We start from the raw sequence: 21,779 nt of genomic DNA on the forward strand, positions 1-21,779 counted from the left end.
TTACTCTTCACTCTACCCTCCACCTTTCTATCCTTCATTATCACAACCATGGCACGTTCCAAGCTTCCTATCAAGAAGGCACCTGCAAGAGCAAGAGCTCAACACTCTTCTGAATCTAGCGAGCGTACTATGAGTGACAAACGTCCCTTGGTGGCCGACAACAGTGGCCCTACTGCAGCTAATAGTGGTGGTTCTACTATGTCCAAAAATGGTGGCCCTAGTGTGGTCAATAATGATGGTTCGCCATTGTCCAAAATTGGTGGTCCACGTGCTCCAGTTGCTCCACCTCCCACTATTGCTCTAGCTGGTAATACACGTCCTCCAACACATAAGAAACGAAGATGGATACCAGGCACAGCTGCTCTACGTGAGATAAGGAAATTCCAAAAGAGTGCCAACTTGATTATTCCTAAGGCACCATTCTCTATGTTGGTGCAAAGATAAGGAAATTCCAAAAGAGTGCCAACTTGATTATTCCTAAGGCACCATTCTCTATGTTGGTGCAAGAAATACTGCAAGATCTGTAGTTAGGGCATCATCACAAGTTCTTTTCAAGGAACCAGGCAAGGAATGTGGGGCGATAGTCAAGCCAAGCCTTGCTTGCTCTCCAAGAAGCAGCTGAAAGTTACTTGATTGATCTAATGGGTGATTCTCAAGTTTTAGCCATTCATGCCCGATGTATCACTATTAAGCCCATAAATATGGTTCTTGCTCATAGGATCCGCAACAACAAGGATACATTTAATCTTAATGTCAATAATATGCTTTGAGAAGCTACCTTGTAATTGGATCTATGTTTTTAGCTCAGGTTTGGTTGTAGATTGTAAGGAGCTTAGTTTTGGTTTATCTTTCTAGTAGACCTTCAAGTATTTGATAGTAGTGGTCTACAAAATGGAGCTAAATTTTGCCTAGCTCTAGTTGTACTTCGTGCAATGCACTATCTACCGTGTATTTCATGGTTTCATAATGCCAAATTTGATATTTGTGATTCTATTTTTCCATGATTTGCATTGTGCGTATTTCCAAGTTTCTAATTTTGAAAGTAGTTTTGTTAAGGATAATTTCAATGCGCAATCACGCACACATAAGTGATTAATTGTACATGGACCGATACACTATATCTTTACTGTATTTAGCGATTTGGCAACACTATATCTTATATGCGATATTCCATTTGACCCATGACTTATTTTTTGTGAATTTTTAAGTTTCTAATATTTCACATAGTTTGGTTGACAACACATTTAGTATGCAATTGCGTACACTTGATGTGGTGGTGAGTTTTTCTGTTATCAGTGAAGTATAATCCAGTTAATGCATTTTCAAAAAATGATTGAACCATCAATTTTATAAATCAAAATTTAGTGAAACTTCACCCACATGCCGGGCATCATAAAAACTCATGGATATTTAAAAATTGGCCCTATCAAAAGTCTTTAGGACACCTGTTCGAAGGCTGGTGTCTGGGGCCCTGAATCTAGGGATTCAATGCCCCAGACACCAATCCCTAGATTCAGGGCCCCAGACGCCAACCTCCGGATAGGTGTCCTAGAGACTTCTGATGAGGCCTTTTTTTTTGTAGTTGATGTATCCTAGAGGAGTCCACATGTAAAATTTCACATCAATCGGATCACTAGTCATATTTTTTCAAAGCCTGGATACATTAATTCAAATTTAAGGGTTTTTTGAAAGTTCTGCTATAAGTTTAAAGTTTCACCTCATTTTACACATTTCACTTTTGAGTTTTGGGTTTTCTCTCCTAGAAGACATGGCACGCACCAAGCAAGTGGCTCGAAGACAAACCCTAGAAATCCTATGCAAAGGCCACCTCCACCAGCTCCACCACCACCACCACCATGCCAGCATCACAAGTGTTGATGGAAGCCAGGCATAGTGGCTCTTCATGAGATCTGCCATTACCAGAAGACCATGCACCTCTTGATACCAAAGGCTCCATTCCAGAAGCTAGTGCGTGAGATTATGGACGACATACTCATTAAGAATGGTAGGAGGCACTTCCCAGATGGAACACGCTTGCAACAACCTGATCGCTAGACTGCCCAAGCCCTCCTTGCACTACAGGAAGCTGTCGAAGCTTATGTCATCGACTTGTTCGGAAACTTTGTCTATGTAGTAATACATGCAAGGAGAGTCACCATCACCGATAGGGATTTGCGGATAGTGAGGTTCTTCCGGCGATGGAAGGATAGTCCTCATGGAGATCAACAACGATAGGGGTGTACTACCAAAATATATACATAATATAGCTTTCAAAGAGATTTTGTAAAACCCTGGTTGTAATGGATCCCATGTAAAATGTTATGAATATGAATACAATTTTTTTGGCGCGTCTTATTTTTGTTTATTCACTTGTTATTTGTTTTATTTATGTCTTTGAATTATCGTTGCATGCATTCAAACAAATACATATTGCGCACGACTTGATAAAGCACTACGTATTAAATTTAGGGTACGAATCATGTTGCGTATAAATCTGATAAATAAACGTAATATTCAAGTAAAAAATAATAGTAAACGATGCGTATGATGGCATGCAAATCCAATAAATATCGGTTTTCATTACTTCAAGAGAATATTACAAATTACATTACATTGGTGATGAGATATCATTTGGCACTAAGTACATCTACTCTCTCCTAGGCTTCTTTGAGCTAGACTCCCCATGGTCAGAGCTATTCTTGATTATAAGCAACAACACATTTTGCCCTAGTAGTTCCTACCTAAACATTGGGGTCTTCAACACCAACAACCATGCCACGGGCCACCATGGAAAAAAGTGGCCCAGACCTAGTACTAGAGAATAAGTAGATGAGCTTCGAATGTTGCGAAGTAATACTACTTTCTCCAAGCTAGATTTCGTTGGGATGGTCTTAAAGGGCCCAGCCTTTGTTAGTGCCCTCAACTTCAAGAAGTTCTCAGAAAAAGTTGGGGAACATGTCTTATGGAATACAAAAATGTCGCTCACAAGCTGGCCGATATACTCCTTCAATGCCAAGTCCTGCACCCTTCCTTGGCTACCAGATCGGTCACCTTGTCTAGATGAAAATTCATTTATATAGACAATATCCTGCATCACACAAGTTCAGTGTCAGACTCGCTTTGTCGATCTCACTATGCATGGAGTGTGGTAAAGATATATACATCGGATTTGCGTCAAAATTTACCAGTAGGGCCCCTAGGGCATTGGGAGTGTGCACATCAAATTTTGTTGGGATCAGGCCCCCAGAGATGCCCTAACCAGAGGCTCGCTGCAAATTCAGGCCCCTAGACGTGAGCCTCTGGCTAGGGCAGCTTTGGGGTCCGATCTCGGCTAAATTTGATGTGCACATACCCGATGCCCTAAGGGGTATGCACATCAAAAATTGCCCTAAGGGAAGCTCCGGGGGCCCGATCCTGGCAATTTGATGCCCTAAGGGGTATACTTATGTAGGTTGCAAAAAAATTGATGCCCTAAGGGGTATGCACATCAAAAATTTCCCATCAAATTGCCAGGATTGGGCCACCCTCATCTCTCTTTTGGGAAGGTACTACGTAGTCGGGTCGAGGTCCAAAAATGCTTTTTTGCAACCGCTCAGACTCCTCATGTGGGATCTCATACTGTGGCCCCGCATTCTCAATCTGCCCTTGGATGCTCACAATGGCAGAGATGTCATCGACACACTCGTGCCATCATATCGAGCCACCTCATTAACATGTGCTGATGGATCTTGTATATCAAAATCTATAAAATCATCAGGTGCATCACGCACCATGATACAATATAGCTCTTCTTCCCTTAGCTCCAAAATTTCTAGTACATCATACATAAGTAAATATTCCACCCCCTCGATGATGATAGCATGGAGAGAAGCAAGGGGCGGCTCATCGCTTGTCGATATCTCAGCAGGGCAAGGAGGTGGGTGCACAATGGCTAAGCTTTGTGTTGCCTCTACTCTTGGATAGAGTGTGATCTCTTTAGGCTCCCTCTTGAAATACTCTAGCTGTGGCTGAGAGGATGTGTCGATGTCTTCCTCACTATCCTCTTGCACCTTAGTGCACAAAACATATATGGCAAATGCTGCATCGCGCTCGATGAGATCCATTGTGGCATGGTCTTGGGATGAGGTGGGCACTGCTCTGGCATGGAGATACTGCCCCACATGCACGAGAGCTCAATTTATTACCTTTTCATGGCTTGATCTAGCATGTAAACTATACATGAAATCTATGGGGATCCATCTGAGAGCAGAGTTCAGAATAGAGCAGGTGAGAGGGTTTGCCGCATCACAAAACGATGCCAATATATACTAGAGCTAGGGTCTACGGCGGAAAGTAAGCTCTCTAGACTCAAGGTCGTGTAAAACCTAGGGTATATTTGATCTTCTATGTGTGCATAGCATGTGGAGCTAATCCATGCGGCAAATGCGGGAGTGATAGCCATGGCACACAAAGAGAGAAGGGAGGACAGCACAAGTGTAGGGAAGTAAAGAATGAAAGTGAAAATGAGTTTGGAGTTATAGCTTTTATGTATCCAGGGTTTTAAATAAATGTTCTTTTTTAACATTAAAGTTTCAAATTAAAACTCTTACCTTAGTTTCTTTATTTCAATACTTTAAAGTAACCATTAAAATTACTCATACACCCAAATGCTTTGTTCTACATTATTATATCCTCGAATATACTTAGATCGCTAAGTATATGCAAGTCCATCTATAGAAAATATAGAAAATTTTTAAGAAAAGAAATATGAAAGACCTTCAAAATCCCTTGGATCCAATTTAATATTTAATTTTAAGAAATAAGTAGAAGAGATGAGCTAAAATATATCATTATGCAAAGACAATATTGTATAGGTTATAGAACTCCAACCTACAATTTAATTATGATTTTAACCAGCTCACTCAAGAACACAAGAAGAGAGATGGAGGCCAAAACGTTTTCTTGCTAGTTTCTTCTTCTTCTTCCACACAATATACAATGTACACAAAGTATAGATAAGATACAACATAAAGGAAAGTGGCCTTCTAAGTCAAACAGTACATAATCAATTACACTAATCGACAGGCGCTATATCTTTACCAGCTGTAGGTAGATGTAACAAACTAAATATAATAAGTGGTAAGTCAGTGGCCATGTGAGTATCATGATGACCACCAACGTGCTAAGTGTAGATATGCGGACTCATCTAGCCAGGCGGTCCATCATCAATGTCCGCACATGTTGAGCTTGCCATCTCAACACTCCCCCTCAAGCTCAACTCTATCTTTGCAACTCCAAGTAAGCTTCAGAACTTTCGAAGCTTCTTTGCACCCAACGCCTTTGTAAAAATGTCAGCTATCTGATCTTGTGTGCTGGCATATACCAAGTCAATCTCTCCTGCAAGTACATTCTCTCTCACAAAGTGGTAGTGCACCTCAATGTGTTTTGTCCTAGCATGGAACATTGGCTTCCTAGCTAACTATAGGCTACTCATGTTGTCAAAATGAATGACAACTGGACCATCTCCCTGCACATCCAAATCACCTAATAACTTTTGCAACCATACCACCTCACATGCTGCCATAGCAACACCTCTATACTCAACCTCTGTACTTGATAAAGCAACTATAGGTTGCTATTTGCTACTCCATGTAACTGTTGCACTACCAAGGGAAAACATGAATCCACTTGTAGATCTTCTGTCTGACATGATACCAGCCTAATCTGCATCTGTGTATCCATAGACTTGTACATCCTTACCTGCCTCATTAAAAATTCCATAATGTAAAGTGGACTTCATGTACCTCAATATACGTCTAACTGCATCCAAATGAGGCTTTCTAGGCATCTGCATAAACTGACTAGCAAGGCCAACAGTATAGCTCAAGTTTGGCCTTGTGATAGTCATGTAAATCAAACTCCCTACTATCCTCCTGAACATAGTAGGGTCTTCTATCACATCCCCAACATCAGCATTCAACTTCACATTTTGCTCCAATGGTACTGAAAGAGGCTTACATGCTGTCATACCATACTTGGATAACATATCCAAGCCATACTACCTTTGAGATAGCCATATACCATCATCACATCTGATCACCTCAATACCAAGAAAGTATCTCAGCTCACCCAAATCTTTCATCTCAAACTTCTTCTTCAAGAAGTCCTTAACTTCAGCAATCCCATTGTCACTGTCACCTATAATATTCAAGTCATCCACATAGATAACTATGATGATCAACCCTGCATCTCCCTTTCTCACACATAAAGTGAGTGATCGGCATCGAAAATACAAAATCCAATATTGACAAGATACTCTCTAATCTTGTCAGGCCATGCTCTAGGTGCTTGCTTCAACCCATAGAGCGCCTTCTTTAACCTACACATATATGTGAGATGCTCTAAATCCTCATAACCTACTGGCTGCTCCATATACACTTCTTCTTGCAATTCACCATGCAAGAAGGCATTTTTAACATCCATTTGCTGCAAACTCCAACCTTTGGCTGCTGCCAAGGCAATCACGCACCTAACAATGGCCATCCTAGCAACTAGACTAAATGTATCGTCATAATCTATGCCATATGTTTGAGCATAGCCTTTTGCAACTAACCTAGCCTTATACCTGCTAACTAAACTGTTGTAAACCCACTTACAGCCAATAGCTTTCTTACCCTTAGGTAAGGATACCAAATCCCAAGTCTTACTGGCTTCTAATGCAGCCATCTCCTCATCCATTGCTGCATCCCAATGAGTATGACCAACAGCATCCTCAAAACAGGTGGGCTCAACATCCTCAACTAGTTTCACCATATAAGCATAATGGTGAGCTGCATAACCTTCAAAGCCAAATCTTTTAACAGGATATCTGACCCTGCTAGATCTGCGTACCACTGGATCACTTAATGGAGCCTTCACATTACTATGAGCTCTCTGTGCACCTAGTGTCCTGACTGAAGGAATGCCAAGCTCATCATCCAAACTCTCCGAACCACTAGAATCTCCATCAAATCCCAAATGACTGGGAGATGCATCATTACCATCCAGCACTTTCTGCTTTCATTTGTCCTTCCCTGCAACACTTATAGATCCACTTGAAGATGTGGGACTACTCCTTAGTCTCCCAGACCAAGGGCTCACTGTAGGTATAGTACCAGATGATGTTTCTGGTCCACTAAGGCTCTGTGATTCTTGTTTTCCTTTTTGCACATAGCTATCCTAATCATTATCATCATCTGCCAGCAGGTGCATACCAGCTGCCCATCTCATCAAAGATAACATCCCTGCTCACTCTGAACTCACCTATGACAGGGTTATAACAGCGATACCCTTTCTACTCTAAAGAGTACCCAATAAAAATACATTTTTCAGCCTTTGGATCAACCTTCTTCTGTAGCTCATCTAGCACATGAACATATGCAACACATCCAAATACCTTCAAGTGCGATACATCGGGCTTATTGCCAGTAAAGCACTCTTCAAGAGTCATCCCATGAACTGCAACTGTGGAAGTTCTGTTCGTAATGTCGATAACAATATGGACAGCCTCAAATCAAAAAAAATTGGGCACATTCTTTTCAGTAATGCCCGTGCAACTTTTGCAATATGCTTGTTTTTTCTTTCTGCAACACCATTTTGCTATGGGGTATATCTGCAAGTAAATTGCCTCTTTATCCCATGAGTCCTCAAGAAGCCACTGAACTCATTAAAGAGGTACTCTTCCCCTCCATTTGATCTCAAGCACTTCACTTTTAAGCCTATTTCTATTTCAATAGCTGCCTTAAAAGATTTGAAGTGCTCAAACACATCACTCTTTTCCTTCATGAAGGATACCCATAGCTTCCTTGAATAGTCATCAATAAATGTGACAAAGTATTTGCTGCCACCAAGAGATACATTCTGTGTAGGCCCCCAAACATCTGTATATACTACATCAAGTATATTTCTGCTCACTTCTCTATCATGCGAGAAGGGTTGTCTCACCTGCTTACCAAAGTGGCATGCTTCAAAGACTTTATGCAATTCTGCAAGTCTAAAAGAAGGCAACCTTGTAACCAATCCTCTGGACTGCATTAATTTCAGCCTTTGCATATTTGCATGTCCAATACATTTATGCCGTATTTCAATATCTACAACTACTCCTTTTCCTTTAACATACATAGCAACATCCATTGCAAGAATTCCAGTATCTAAAGTGAACATTTGGTCAACTCTACTTCATTTTGTGACCAACATATACTTATCATTAAAGTCTTCTACAAACAACCTTTTGCATTGAATCAGACCTGCAACCCTTGCTCTACCATTTGGCCAACAAATACTAGATTCTTTGTAATTGATGGCACATGTAATACATCTGTCAGACTCTTTGTTTGGCCATCATACAATGACAAGGGAACCTTTCCAATGTGTGAAATTGGGTGGCATGAATCATCACCTGTTTGCACATAACCTGGGTTTTGTAAGTCATGCATCTCTCCAAACCATTCAACATGACTGGTCATATGATTAGATGCACCTGAATCAACATACCATACATCATCATGTGTCCCCTTTCCTGTAACTGCATTCATCATATGCTGCATAACAAACAGACACTCATTTTTGTCTTCATTCTGTCATCGTGAAGACAATGTATAGTTTCCTTACTGCAATTTACCACTGCGAATATCATCCTTCTTTGCATAGCAATGGGCGGCAATATGGCCTGTTTTGCCACAATAATGGCAAAAAATAGCAAAATTTCCAGAACCTCTATTCTGCCATCCACCTCTTCCTCTAGAGCTCCCCCTACCTCTAAATTTTTCTCTGCCTCCAGAAACCTGCATTTCACCAAACTATTGATTGAACCTGTTTTGCTGGTTATCGCCAACACATCCCATACCACGGCCTTCGAAGAGGATCTACCACATCCCCTTACTAAACTCGAGTAAAATGCTTGGACCTGTTCACCATTTCTTTCAAATGAATCGCCCTACATATCGATCTCTTCAGTAATAATGAGAGAGATCAGTTCATCAAAATCTAGAAATGGCTTCCATACATATACTGAAGTAACAAATGATTTCCATGCCTTCTCATTGTTAAGGCCACTCAGAGTGGATGAAACCAAATCATCATCATCCGACATTGCATCAATCACTGCTAAAGCATCTATAATGCTCCTCACCTTCAACACATACTCATTGATAGACATTTTTCCTTTCTTCAAGGCATTCAACTCTTGCTTGAGTTGAATCTTTCGTGCCTTTATATTGACTGAAAACATGCTCTCAAAAATTGTCCAAGCTACACCTGAAGTTTCTATATTCCTGATATGTCCCAGCATAGTATTATCAAAGACTGTAGATAGCCAGTACATCACCTTTTTTTCTTTCGCATTCCACTCTTTCCATGCTTTTAAATCATCTGTAGTCAAAGGGATACCCAGCTCTGGCTCCTTTTCTTCACCTAAGACAAACTCATAAAGGCCCTTTCCAATGAGGAAGTTTATCACACTGAACTTCCATGAAGGGTAGTTGTTCTTGTCGAGCTTCTCAATAATGGGATTTCCACTATTCTCTGTCATTATCACAAACAAGGATACAACACAACAAGCTAGTCTTCTGCAATCTTTCACAACACGTGCACAACAATACACCAAGCAACCTTTTTCATTGATTGCTCAATAATACATGTAATTTACAACCTGTTTGCAGATAAACCTTATGTTTCTTCTTGCAAACACCTCAAAAAATACAGATTCACAATTTGTAACCTACGCACCCACTTTAGGTCAATACAGCCGAAATCACAATGTACCCTGAAACTATTGTTCGCAACCTTGCATCTCTAAAATGGGGCTTGAAATGGCCTCAGACGCCCAAAATATACAGTGATCTACTTGCACACCAATCTCACAACAATCTGAGATTTTTTTCTCGACCCTACTTCCGGTGCCTCCATAGGCACTATCCAAGAGAGAGAGAGGAAGAATGGGAGAGCTTCTTACCCGTTGCTTGCTTGCTCGAACCTTGCTTCTTCTCCTTCACTTCAATCTTTGAAATTAGCATATCTCAGTGGCGTGGCTCTGATACCATGTTAAGAACCACATGATGGGGGGATGTGCTTGAGCTGCTGCACCAAAAACACACTGTATACACAAGAGAAAGCTCACTCAAGAACACAAGAAGAGAGATGGAGGCCAAAACGTTTTCTTGCTGGTTTCTTCTGCTTCTTCCACATAATATACAATGTACACAAAGTATAGATAAGATACAACTTAAAGGAAAGTGACCTTCTAAGTCAAACAGTGCATAACCGACTACACTAATCGACTGGCGCTATATCTTTGCCAGCTGTAGGTACGTGTAACAAACTAAATATAATAAGTGATAAGTCAGTGGCCATTTGAGTATCATAATGACCGCTTTGTTGGGTCCTCTGTCTAGGGTTAGGGTTCCTTTGAACCAGTCCGTCCTAGCTCTTGCTTCAAAAAGCTAAGGTCTTCCCAACATCAAAGGGTATGAGGTCCCATAAGAATTTGGTTTGACCACCATATATGTCAGCCAATAATCTCTTCCTGCAAGGGTTGTTTTTACGTATGGGAGGATGCCCAACAGTTTGACTCTACTTTGGTCTACCAATCTAATAAGCCATTGTGTAGGTTAAATTCCTTGCAACCCTAAGTCCTTCATTGTCACATCCATCATTATGTTCACTGATGAGTCTCCATCAATCAGTGCATCTGAAATAAAGCATTCTTCTATACATACACTAATCTCTGGGGTTCCAGGATCTAGGAAGGCATTAGTTACATCTACTTCCTTTACAGGCTCTGGGGCCTTATTGGTCTTGGCCATTGTTGAAGGAGCGATCCTTAGTCCATGTCTTCTTGTCAATATGCTTTTGAATTTCTTTCAGCAGCTAGGAGACAGCATTAGCAACTTCAAAATGTTAAGTTTGGTTTAAAAGTCTCTAGGTCTTTGACCAAGTCATAATCTTTGATAGGATCCACAGGCTTCTCTAGCCGGCTGGGGAATGGGGCTACACCCATTTTCATCTTTTCTTTTTCTTGTAATAATTGCAGCATCGAAACTTCTTCTGTTTCTCGAAGTGCTTCTGTATCATCTATCTCCTGGACCTCTAGTCCTATCTCTAGGACTGTCTTTGTAACTCTCTTTGGCACTGCAGTGCTCTGTACTGTACTATTCTTTCATGTACTGCTCTGTCCCTCTGTTGGCAGGTTGAACTTCACAATCTTGGCAAGAGATTTATTTCATTCTGAACCATTGGTTCCTTCTTTTTAGTGCACGTAATAGTGATAACTTCCAACTCTACCAATTTGGAGGCAGGCTCTTGTGCCTTCTATTGGCTATCAGTGCCATTGGCCTTTACAAGGGCTGGACTTGGATAGACCTTTGCAGTGTGGCCTTCTCCTTTACATTGACTGCATAAGGGCTTGTAATCCACAGATCGTCTAGGGTTTGGATAATTTGGGGAGATATGTCATTTTTCTCCACACCTATAACATTCCACCTCTGATCTCTGACCACCACCAGACTGTCGTCCTCTATAACTTTGAGAGGGAAATCTCCTTGGACCAAAATTAGGACCAAACTTCCTAGGCTTTGGACCAATATCCTGTGTTGTCATTTTGGATTCCAGCAAGTTAAATCTTGCATTTTCAACCTTCTGTCTTCATTCGTGCATCTCTTTCAGAGAGCAAATATCCTCTGTATGGTTCTTATGCAAACACTAGGAACAGAAGGCTCTAGGAATGGTTGGTTTTCGGGTACATTCAGTGGCTAAATGTCCCACTTAATGACACTTTCCGCACCATGTATTGGAGCGCATCACATCTCTTCCAGCTCCCACAGGAGTGGATATATTGGCGGTATTCACCTTCAGTGTCTGTAGTTGCTCTGTAATCACATCCAGAAGCTCTTTCTTTATACTTGCAACTGAGTTGGATAAATACGTAAAATATTACATGGCGTAGCGAACAGAATCTGAGAAAGAGATAGAGAGTACACAACAGATAAGAGGAGAATCAGTAAATTCTTTAACTCAAAACAACTGATACAAAGATGACTCTGTCCACCCGTGCACTTCCACTGTGTGAAGCTTAGATGGCGATCTAGACAAAAGATAGGTGAAGAGCTTAAGGCTAGCTGGAACAACAACTCTGACTGAGTGAAAGATGAGTGATCGATGGCTGTGAAGGGATTTAGCTTTTATAGCATGTGAAGGTCGTGAGGCTGCCCCCGGACCCCCGCCAGGGGGGCCGTTGGCCCCCCTGGGACCCCCTAGCCAGGGGCTGCTTCCGCGGCCCTCGGACCCCACAATAAGGGCCCCTTTTAACTCCTTTACCCCGCAACTCGATGCAATGTGCCTCGAGTTGCTACCAGCTTAACCACTCCATCTAACCCAAAGATTAGACCCACAACGGTCACCTTTTTGCCATCCGGTCATATAGACCTCATGTGATATACAAGTCAGGACTCAACCAATGTCCGGGCTCACATTTGGCTTCTCCTCATAATGGGGTCCTTACAACTTTGAGCACCATGGATCATTGGTAGCACCTAATGAGGGTGGGGCATTGATCATATCTAACAAAATAGTCCTTCAAATTTTCACCTCCTGAAGTACTTGTAGTGGGATTTTGGGAAGCTTCTGTAATTACTGCATATACTGGTTGGGTCGATCCAGAGGGTCCTCTATTCTGGCTCTAATTCAGAGCTCCTGTTGAGACTTGGGGTTGTTAATTCCAGTTGGTAGGATTCCACTGTTGTTCAGTTGCCATTGAAGGAACTGTTTGAGGCCACTCTTGTTGTGGTTGAACCATCATTTGAGGCACTGTCATCTATGGTGACCAGAGTGGATTAGGTGCATTATACTGCGGCACTATTTGCATCTGAGGATAGGGATATGGAACTGTCCCTAGGACTGCATTTGTTGGGTATACAATTCCTGGCATAGGAGGAGGTAAGACTCCTCTTACTGGAGTCATTGACAGCCTTGCTTCAACTTCACCATACAATCTTGCACCTTCCACTATAGCTTGCAGATTGACTGGTCTTCTCAATTCCACGAACTTGCAAACTTCTGGTTGTAGGCCCCTGAGGAACACTCCTTTCTAAATGCCTTCATCCAAATGATGGTTAGTCCATCTCTTCAGGATGGATTCCATTCACGAAACATAAGCTTCTACTCTTTCTCCAAAGGACTGACTTAGGTTCATGAACTCCTCTCACATCCGCTCTTCGAAACCTTCACGCCTGAATTTAGTGAGGAAGGCCAACTTCAGATCGTCCCAAGTGCCAAAAGTTCGTGCTCTCATACCATTGAAATGCCGCGCCCTTGAAAGTGGCGGGGAATATTGCTAACCAATGCTCATGGGTTCTGGCATTGTTAGCCACACATGCTACCATGAACTCTGCTACATGAAGATCAAGGTCTTCATTGTACTCTTCCTTAAAAACTGGCAATGGGACTACATTTGCTGGCCTATCATCAATATTTCTAGGATGAATCTGACTAGGAAGGGGACCTTGAGTTGCCATGGGGACTTCTGTAAAGAGTGCTTTTAGAGCGTCAAAGGAGGCTTCTGCTGCTGCAAGCTCGTTCTCAGCCTTGATTTTTGCCTTTGCTCTTCTTACATACCTTTGGACTCGTTCTAATGTTTGCCTCTTGATTGCGTCATTCATCAGGGGGTCGGCTCCAACCAGTTGGTCTATACTCAATAGGATAGTATTAGAGAGGGCTCGGTCTCTGAAGGATTCTCTGGCCAACATCTCTTCTACTTCCTTCTTTTCAACATCTCTGAATTCGGCTTTCAAACCACTACAGAGGGGGAGATATTCCATTCTGAAAGTATCAAAACTCATTTTTCTTAGGATCGTTGTTGTGTCATTATAATAATGCCAGCTTCTGAGGGTTTCAATAGCCTATGTTGTGAAAAACACTCTGTCTACCAACTTCCAGTGGGTTGCTAATTGGACAAGTCAGTGCACCAAGCATCCCACGTATCCTGCTGTTGAGCATCCACGAACAAACTCCAACTCTTTTCCTTCTTGTTTTTGTGAACCTCCACAAACCACGACTCCTGAAGCTTCTTCATGATCTTCCACTTGATGATGTCTGGAAACTTCTCAACGAATGTCAAATCTTCCATGGATGGTCATTCTCTCTATTTTTGCTCTTCAATTTGTTCCCAAACAGTTTGCCACCAAGATGCAAGTTTCTGTTGCTTCAACAGGAAGAGGAAACAATCCACCACATAAAGCATGCATCATGATGGTGATATGTTTCCGCCGTTGTGGGATGAACTTCTTGTGGAAAGTGGCTTTGATAATGAGAATCTCCAACTCTTCAGTGGAAAAAGGAACTTTGCAAACTTCCATTGAATTCTCCTCTTCTTGGTGATGCCATTTCCTTCATTTTCAGTCTCTTCTAATGCTTGTTGATGGCAAGTTTCCCCAACTGTGCACCAAAAACATGGAGCCCCAAGAGAAACACCAAGGAAAATGGAATTCTCTTGCAAGAAAATCTATCTTGTAACATCAACAAGCTTTTATTTCATTATTTCGATCATCAAAACAATGAAAACGGCAGTTCTTCACGCAGCATCATAGTGGATTTCTCCCACGAATTTGATAGAATCAACCATAATCTTCAACATCTTCATAGATTTATTCAATACAACAATGAACATAAAGGAATACACCATTTTTGAATGGAAATTAATCACATAGTATTCATCTTCAATGTCTTCATAGTTCTCTCTCTCAATCTCTCATATACAGTTACACTGTTTTAATAGAATTGACTATCTCTAGCTCTCTCTCTCTCTAGACCCTGAGGAGTTGGGGATCAGTCGGGAGTCAGCAGATACTGGGCCAGACGCCACAGGGTATGGAGGGCATTTACTTGAGCTTGGTAGTAGACATCATCTCGTTATTTATAACGGGATGGCACGATGGCCATATTCAGGAGGTCTTACATGCTTCCCACATGGGGGGGCGAGAGTACTGTAGATTATCTGCTCGGACCGATCGATGGGATGCATACTATCGAGTCCTTCGGCCTTGGGAGACTTCCACTCGGTGCCAATCACACATTTCTTAGTTTCTCACTCCTCACCTCATTACCATCACCACCTGCAGATATCATACCTCACATGCATACTACCATACACTTCACTCATGAGCTCTCACATGTTTACTCACAGCATCTGGAGGAGCGCATCACGTCACTTGATCCATACGCACCCCTTGATACACTGACCACTGATATCACTCGCATTCTGCATGATTCTGCTACACTCAGTTTTCCACATCACACATACACGCACCCCCCTCGGACCAGTACCATGCCACAAAACAGGTGGTATGATGATGAGTGCAGAGATCTACGTCGACAGCTACGCGATTTGGAGGCCAGAGGAGAGATCACACACAAATAGGCGCAGAGACGCATGCACCGCTTGACTCGCCGTAAAAAGCGAGAATGGGAGGAGGAGAGATATTGGGATATATACCACCTTCTTATGAGCAGAGATTGTGCAAAGGCATGGAGGCAGATCAGAGAACCACGCTCACCCACACCGATACATGACCCTGCAGTATAGCATGGATACGCACAGAGTTTATATCATGTACCCGCACAGCCGTTGATACCCACACCATGTACACCGAGACAAGGTATTTCATCCTTTTTCACCACTAGTATGGTGAAACATGCTATCTCACGGTTACAGTATGGCCGCGCTCGAGACCAGTTTAATCTTTAAGCAGAGCATATTATATATGGCAGAGACACATTGGCTCCACTCATTGCTCACCTCTTCAACCGTGCATTGTCTGAGGGGTTCCCTGACTCGTGGACAGAGCACACCATTGTACCTATCCACAAGTCAGGGGATCCTATGGATCCTAACACATATAGGACCATCATGATTGGGCCAGTTTTGGCCAAACTTTATGGCACGGTGATGGAGGAGGAGCTCAGCACGCTGGCAGAGAGAGAGTGCATGCACACACCCGGACAGGCAGGGTTCAGACAGGCATTTTCTACCATAGACCACATCTTCACTCTCCGTTGTCTGATCGACCAGACACGAGTGAAGAAACAGAGATTGTATTGTTGCTTTGTGGATTTCCACAAAGCCTTTGACATGGTTCCAAGAGAGAGGCTTTTCAGATGCCTACTTGATCTGGGGGTGGATAATGACATGATGTGGGGTATTTATGCACTATATGAGCGGGTTACTGGCAGAGTCAGATGTCTGGGAGGTATATCAGATCCCCTTGTGAGCACCATTGGTGTGAAACAAGGATGCCCACTCTCACCGACTCTATTTGGGCTATACATTGATGAGATAGCAGAGTTTATTCAACAGCGAGCCGGTGGAGGTATAGATCTCAGTGGAGCCACAGTTCATATCTTACTATATGCAGATGACATTGTGTTGGTCTCAGATTCAGCTCAGGGATTACAGCAGAATTTATTAGCATTGGATGATTTTTGCATACAAAGAGGCATGACAGTGAACCTTGGTAAAACCAAGGTTCTTATATTCCATACATCAGCTCAGATATGCAGACATAGTATTTTCATGGCAGCAGGAGGGAGTATTGAGGTCATTGGATCATATATATATTTGGGAGTCACCTTTACAGCAGCTTCAGGGATTTTCTCGATGACACAGGCAGCTCGTGACCGCCTCACTAGAGGATACTCAGCATTGGCTCTTATGGAGCGACAGTGTCATCAGGCACATTTCCAGGAGCCCCGCACTAAGGGGTGGCTCTTTGATACTCTAGTCACTCCAGCACTGATGTATGGAGCAGCTATATGGGGGCCAGGCCTTGCCGATTATGTATGGACATTAATGGAGAGACCTCAGGTGATCATGATATCTAGATTGATTCGCAGCAAGGCCTCAGTCCCACATGACATTGTGCGAGCAGAGCTTGCCACGCCGCCCATGCTAGTCGAGGCATTATTTCAGACAGTCTGCTTCCTACACAGATTTCAAGATATGGACAGAGATTGCATTGCATACAGAGCATATATGGCATCTCAGGAGATGGCTCGAGCGGGGGATACCACATCATGGTATGCACAGACTAGAGCTTGGTTTGACAAACATGGGCTGGACATTGATGGACTCCCACCTCTTCTATATGATACTCAGGCTCCCACTTACACCCTCTCTCTCTCTGAGAGGAACAGAGTCATCAGACAGGAGATATGGCATATTTATATACAGAGAACATGGGTCAGCCCTGCACAGCCACTGCCATCGAAGATGGCACATTATTATACACAGTTATTGAGCATATCAGAGCAGGGATTCATAGAGATTCCGAGATATATGTAGATCTATATGCCACATTGATTGAGAATTCTTATTGGACAGCTCAAGGTATCATCACATCAGCTTATGATTGAGAGTGGCAGAGCCAATGGCATCCCACGGGAGGAGAGGATATGCGCCCTTTGCAGATCAGAGGTGGAGAGTGAGGAGCATTTTATTCTCAGATGCCGGCATACTCAGATTTGAGATCTAGATACACATTGAGTAGCTCACTTCAGGGATGTATGACTGATATGGATCAGAGATCATTTGGCCGTTTTCTGGGAGAGGTATGGCACATCAGAGAGCAGAGCACACAGCGGGTCCCAGTCAGAGAGGGGCCCACCCAGACGACTGTGTAACTTTCAGACAGACAGAGTGAGAGCTACTGTACCAGCCTCCAGCCAGACCTCCGGGCTCACACTACAGCAGGTTGAGGACCAGCGTACCCGACGCCGCACGAGGATCTGTGGGTTTCGGACCCCATAGCCACACCGACAGGAGATCCGGAGGATTCTTGATCTACATCGACAGCAAACTGAGATCCGACGACACTCGACACATTGGATCTTAGATCTCCAATTTACTCTTTCTCCACCGCCAATGTACCACATCCTGCATCCAGGAGGGATCACCTGCTATTAGCGACTTCGACGACTGCTACTGCATCCCAGGATAGTATATCTCCCTGCATCTGTTACATATACACATCGCACCATTTTATCACAGCCGACAGTTGTTCCCCTACCACAGCCGACATTTGTTTCCCTTTTGTAGCCATTATCTGGAGTACCAGAGCTACATACGCACATACACATACACGACACTTATCACACTCACAGCATCATATTTTCAGTTTCTAGTTTTTAGCTTTTCATTCAGCACTTTTATTTTGGATAGCTGGACCTCATCAGTTGTATCAAAATTTGTCTCATAGGCCAGTTTTGGTCTTTAGAAGATGTTAATATAACTTTCTCTCTCTCTCTCTCTCTCTCTCTCTCTCTCTCTCTCTCTCTCTCTCTCTCTCTCTCTCTCTCTCTCTCTCTCTCTCTCAATAGTACATCATATCCTTACTACAATACTCTCATAATAACTCTCAATAATCCTTCTTAGGTTGTGGATGCACCTCCCAAGAGGTATGTCTAATATGAAGAGTCACCAGAGGCATTACAGTGTCTTTTCACAGCTCACTACTGTCACTGTCACTCAGTCTTCTCTTCGGTCTTCAGCAGCTGCTTCTTTCACTTGTTTTAGCTCTTTTGAACTTAGATTTATCATTTCCAAAAGTTAAAAAACTTTTCCAAAGTCACACATACTTTCTACAGAACACTTATAGAAGATCTACAGAACAGTTACAATACAGTACCAGAGCAGCTACAGTACAGTTACAGAGTAGAGACAAAGGCTCTACAGAGGGTTACAGAAGGTCATCTGAACCTCATAACTCATACTCAAACCATTCCAAACTATCAAAAACTATTCAATAGGCTTCTGAAAGATCTCAATCTTCATCAATCATCAATCCATACTTCATACAGAAGAAAATCAGAACAAAACAGAAGCTATACAGAAGGTATACAGAACCAATCAAAAGCTCAACAGAACCTATCAGAACATCACAGAGCTTCATATCTCCACTGAGAATCATCATGAACTTCCAAAACATAATCAATATCATCCAAAACACTCTCAAACACTTCCTTTAACAACCATACATCACTCTAAATCCATCAAAAATCAATCATTTAGACCTCAAAAACATCAAAAATTCAGTCTTTTTCCACTCTCAACACATAAATATGTTAGAATATCAAGCTCCCATTACTCTTCAGTCAGTCCATCTTTATGTGTGTGACCGACAGCTATACACATGTGTGACATTCAATAAGTCGATGTAGTCAGTGACTTAACCACAGTTAGTCTTGGTTAGTCATACCTATGTGTGTAAGTCTCTTTTAGTTAGTATGATGGAAGAATAATGGAAGAAGAGCAACAATGAGTTAAGGCTCATCTTCCACTCCACTCTGTCTCTCTCCCTCTCTTCCAACATGGTATCAGAGCATGAACGCCTGAAGCTTGAAGGCTTGGCAATGGCAATTTGACATTAAGACATGAGATCTGAAGAAAATGTCATCAAAGGAGACTGTGCTTGCAGCCCATTTTTTTGCAGAAGCTATTACATAGTGGTTCTCAATCACTTGTTGGTAGATTTTCGTCTCAATTTGGGGGTTCCATACATGGTATTCATGATCAGCCTATTTTGGAACAGCAACCATTTCATGAAAGAGAGCTAAAGGACAAGATTGTTCTAGCTAAATTTAATGGTCAGTCATCTTCACCATCTGATTTAGAGGAGTGGACCTCTAAGATGGAATCCTACTTTGACATATATCCCTAAAATGGATGACATGAAGATCCATTTTGCTTCCTTGCATTTGGAGGGATTTGCCCATACTTGGTGGAGGTATATAAAAAAAGAAAACATACTTGTAGAGAATTGGGAAGCTTTTAAGGCACTTATGACTGAAGTATTTGTCTCCCCTCTTGAAAAAGAGAAATTAGCACGGAGATGGTATGGTTTGGAACAAAGGGGCCTAAGTGTAAGATAGTACACTAACCAATTCCTCAACCTAACCATGTATGTGGAAAGCATTAGTGATGAGGCTAAGCTCCATAAGTATATGTATGGTTTAGAGCCATCTTTATCAGCTGATGTCATGGCACAAAATCCTACTTCCCTCTTTAAGGCTATTGAGCTTTGCGGAGCGCTATGGAAGAAAGTATAGAAGAGAATATTCATTTCAGCCTGGTTTTGGATAGCCAAGGACTGTTATTAAGCAGGGGCAAGTTGGTAACACTTATGGCAACAATCATGTGCCAAATGGGAGCTTACGGGTACCAACTTATCCTCCATTCAATGCTTCTAGACCTCAAAATAATTTCAGGACAGCAAACAGTCCAAGAGTTGACTTCAAACAAGGGGACACCAAGTCTAAATCCATTTCAGCCAATACAAATCCTAAATCTATTCCTATGGATCTTTATAAAGAAAGAAAGGAGAAAGGCTTATGTTTCAAGTGTGGGGAAAAGTATACACCTGATCATGCCTCAAAGTGTGTATACAAAAATGTCAAACCCAAGCTTCAGAGTATGTTAGTTTTTGAGGATTTTGAAGATGACATGGGTGAAGCTAATGCAATTACACTTAATGCTGAAAATGAAGATTTTGAGGAAGAAGTTGGGCAAGAGTATTTCTATGATCCAGCCGACTCTTTTCCTTTTGATCCAGGTGGAAGTGTTCCGTTTGATCTAGGTGGGACTTGTTATGAGCCGCTTGCTGCCACTAATTGTTCTATTTTTATGGATGCTTGGACAATATCTAAGAGCCCTAATACACTCCGTATGAAGGGAAGCATATGTGAAAAGCCAGTGTTCATTCTGATAGACAATGGCAGTACTCATAGTTTTATGAATAAGTCCATCATGGACAAGCTGAATTGTATTCCCACAGATTTATAGCAGCCCATTAGAGTTCAAGTGGCCAATGGTGAAGAGGAAGTCAGCATACAGATATGCCCACAGGTTTCTTTATAGTTGACTAATAATTTTGAAGTAAAAGTAAACCTGATCACTTTGGAAATGGGGCCTATAGACATTGTACTCGGTTGTGATTGGTTGAGGACATTAGGCAAGATCACTAGGGATTTCTCATAGTTGTATATGGAGTTTATCTTCAATGGACAGCTTATCCATTTACAGGGAATTCCTGGTAGATCAGATTTTCAGCTTATTACCATTCAACAACTCAAAAGGGAGTACAAGAGGCGCTCACAAATATTTGTTTTGCATTTGAATAAAGAAATGCACAATCAGCCCAATAATTCAGCAAACCATCTAGCCTTGACAGCTCTTCTTGAGGAGTATAGAGATTTGTTTGAGGTACCTACTTCATTGCCTCCTAAGAGAGTAGTAGATCAACCCATTGATTTGGAGCCCAACTCAAAGACAATCAATAAGACACCTTACAGATGATCAAAGTGTGAACGAGAGGAAGTAGCCAAGCAAATCAAGGAACTTCTTGAGATGGGATTCATTGAACCAAGTTCTTCACCTTATGCATCTCCAGTCCTGTTAGTAAAAAAGAAAGCTGGATCTTTCAGAATGTGCATTGACTACAAGGATCTTAATAAGATCACAGTGAAGAACAGGTATCCGATACCTAGGATTGATGATTTGCTTGATGAACTTAAGGGGGCTCGATTTTTTACGAAGATTGACTTGAGATCAGGGTATCATCAGATTCGCATGCAAGAGGGTGATGAAGTCAAGCTTGCTTTCAGGACTGATCGTGGGCTCTATCATTTCTTAGTGATGCCATTTGGGCTTACAAATGCTCCAGCTACCTTGCAAAGCCTGATGAATAAGATTTTACAACCTTTCCTCTTTCAGTTTTTCT

This window comes from Lygodium microphyllum, chromosome 10, assembly GCF_053477565.2.
Source record: "Lygodium microphyllum isolate KBCC chromosome 10, Lygodium_microphyllum_v1.1.10, whole genome shotgun sequence".
Taxonomy (NCBI): domain Eukaryota; kingdom Viridiplantae; phylum Streptophyta; class Polypodiopsida; order Schizaeales; family Lygodiaceae; genus Lygodium; species Lygodium microphyllum.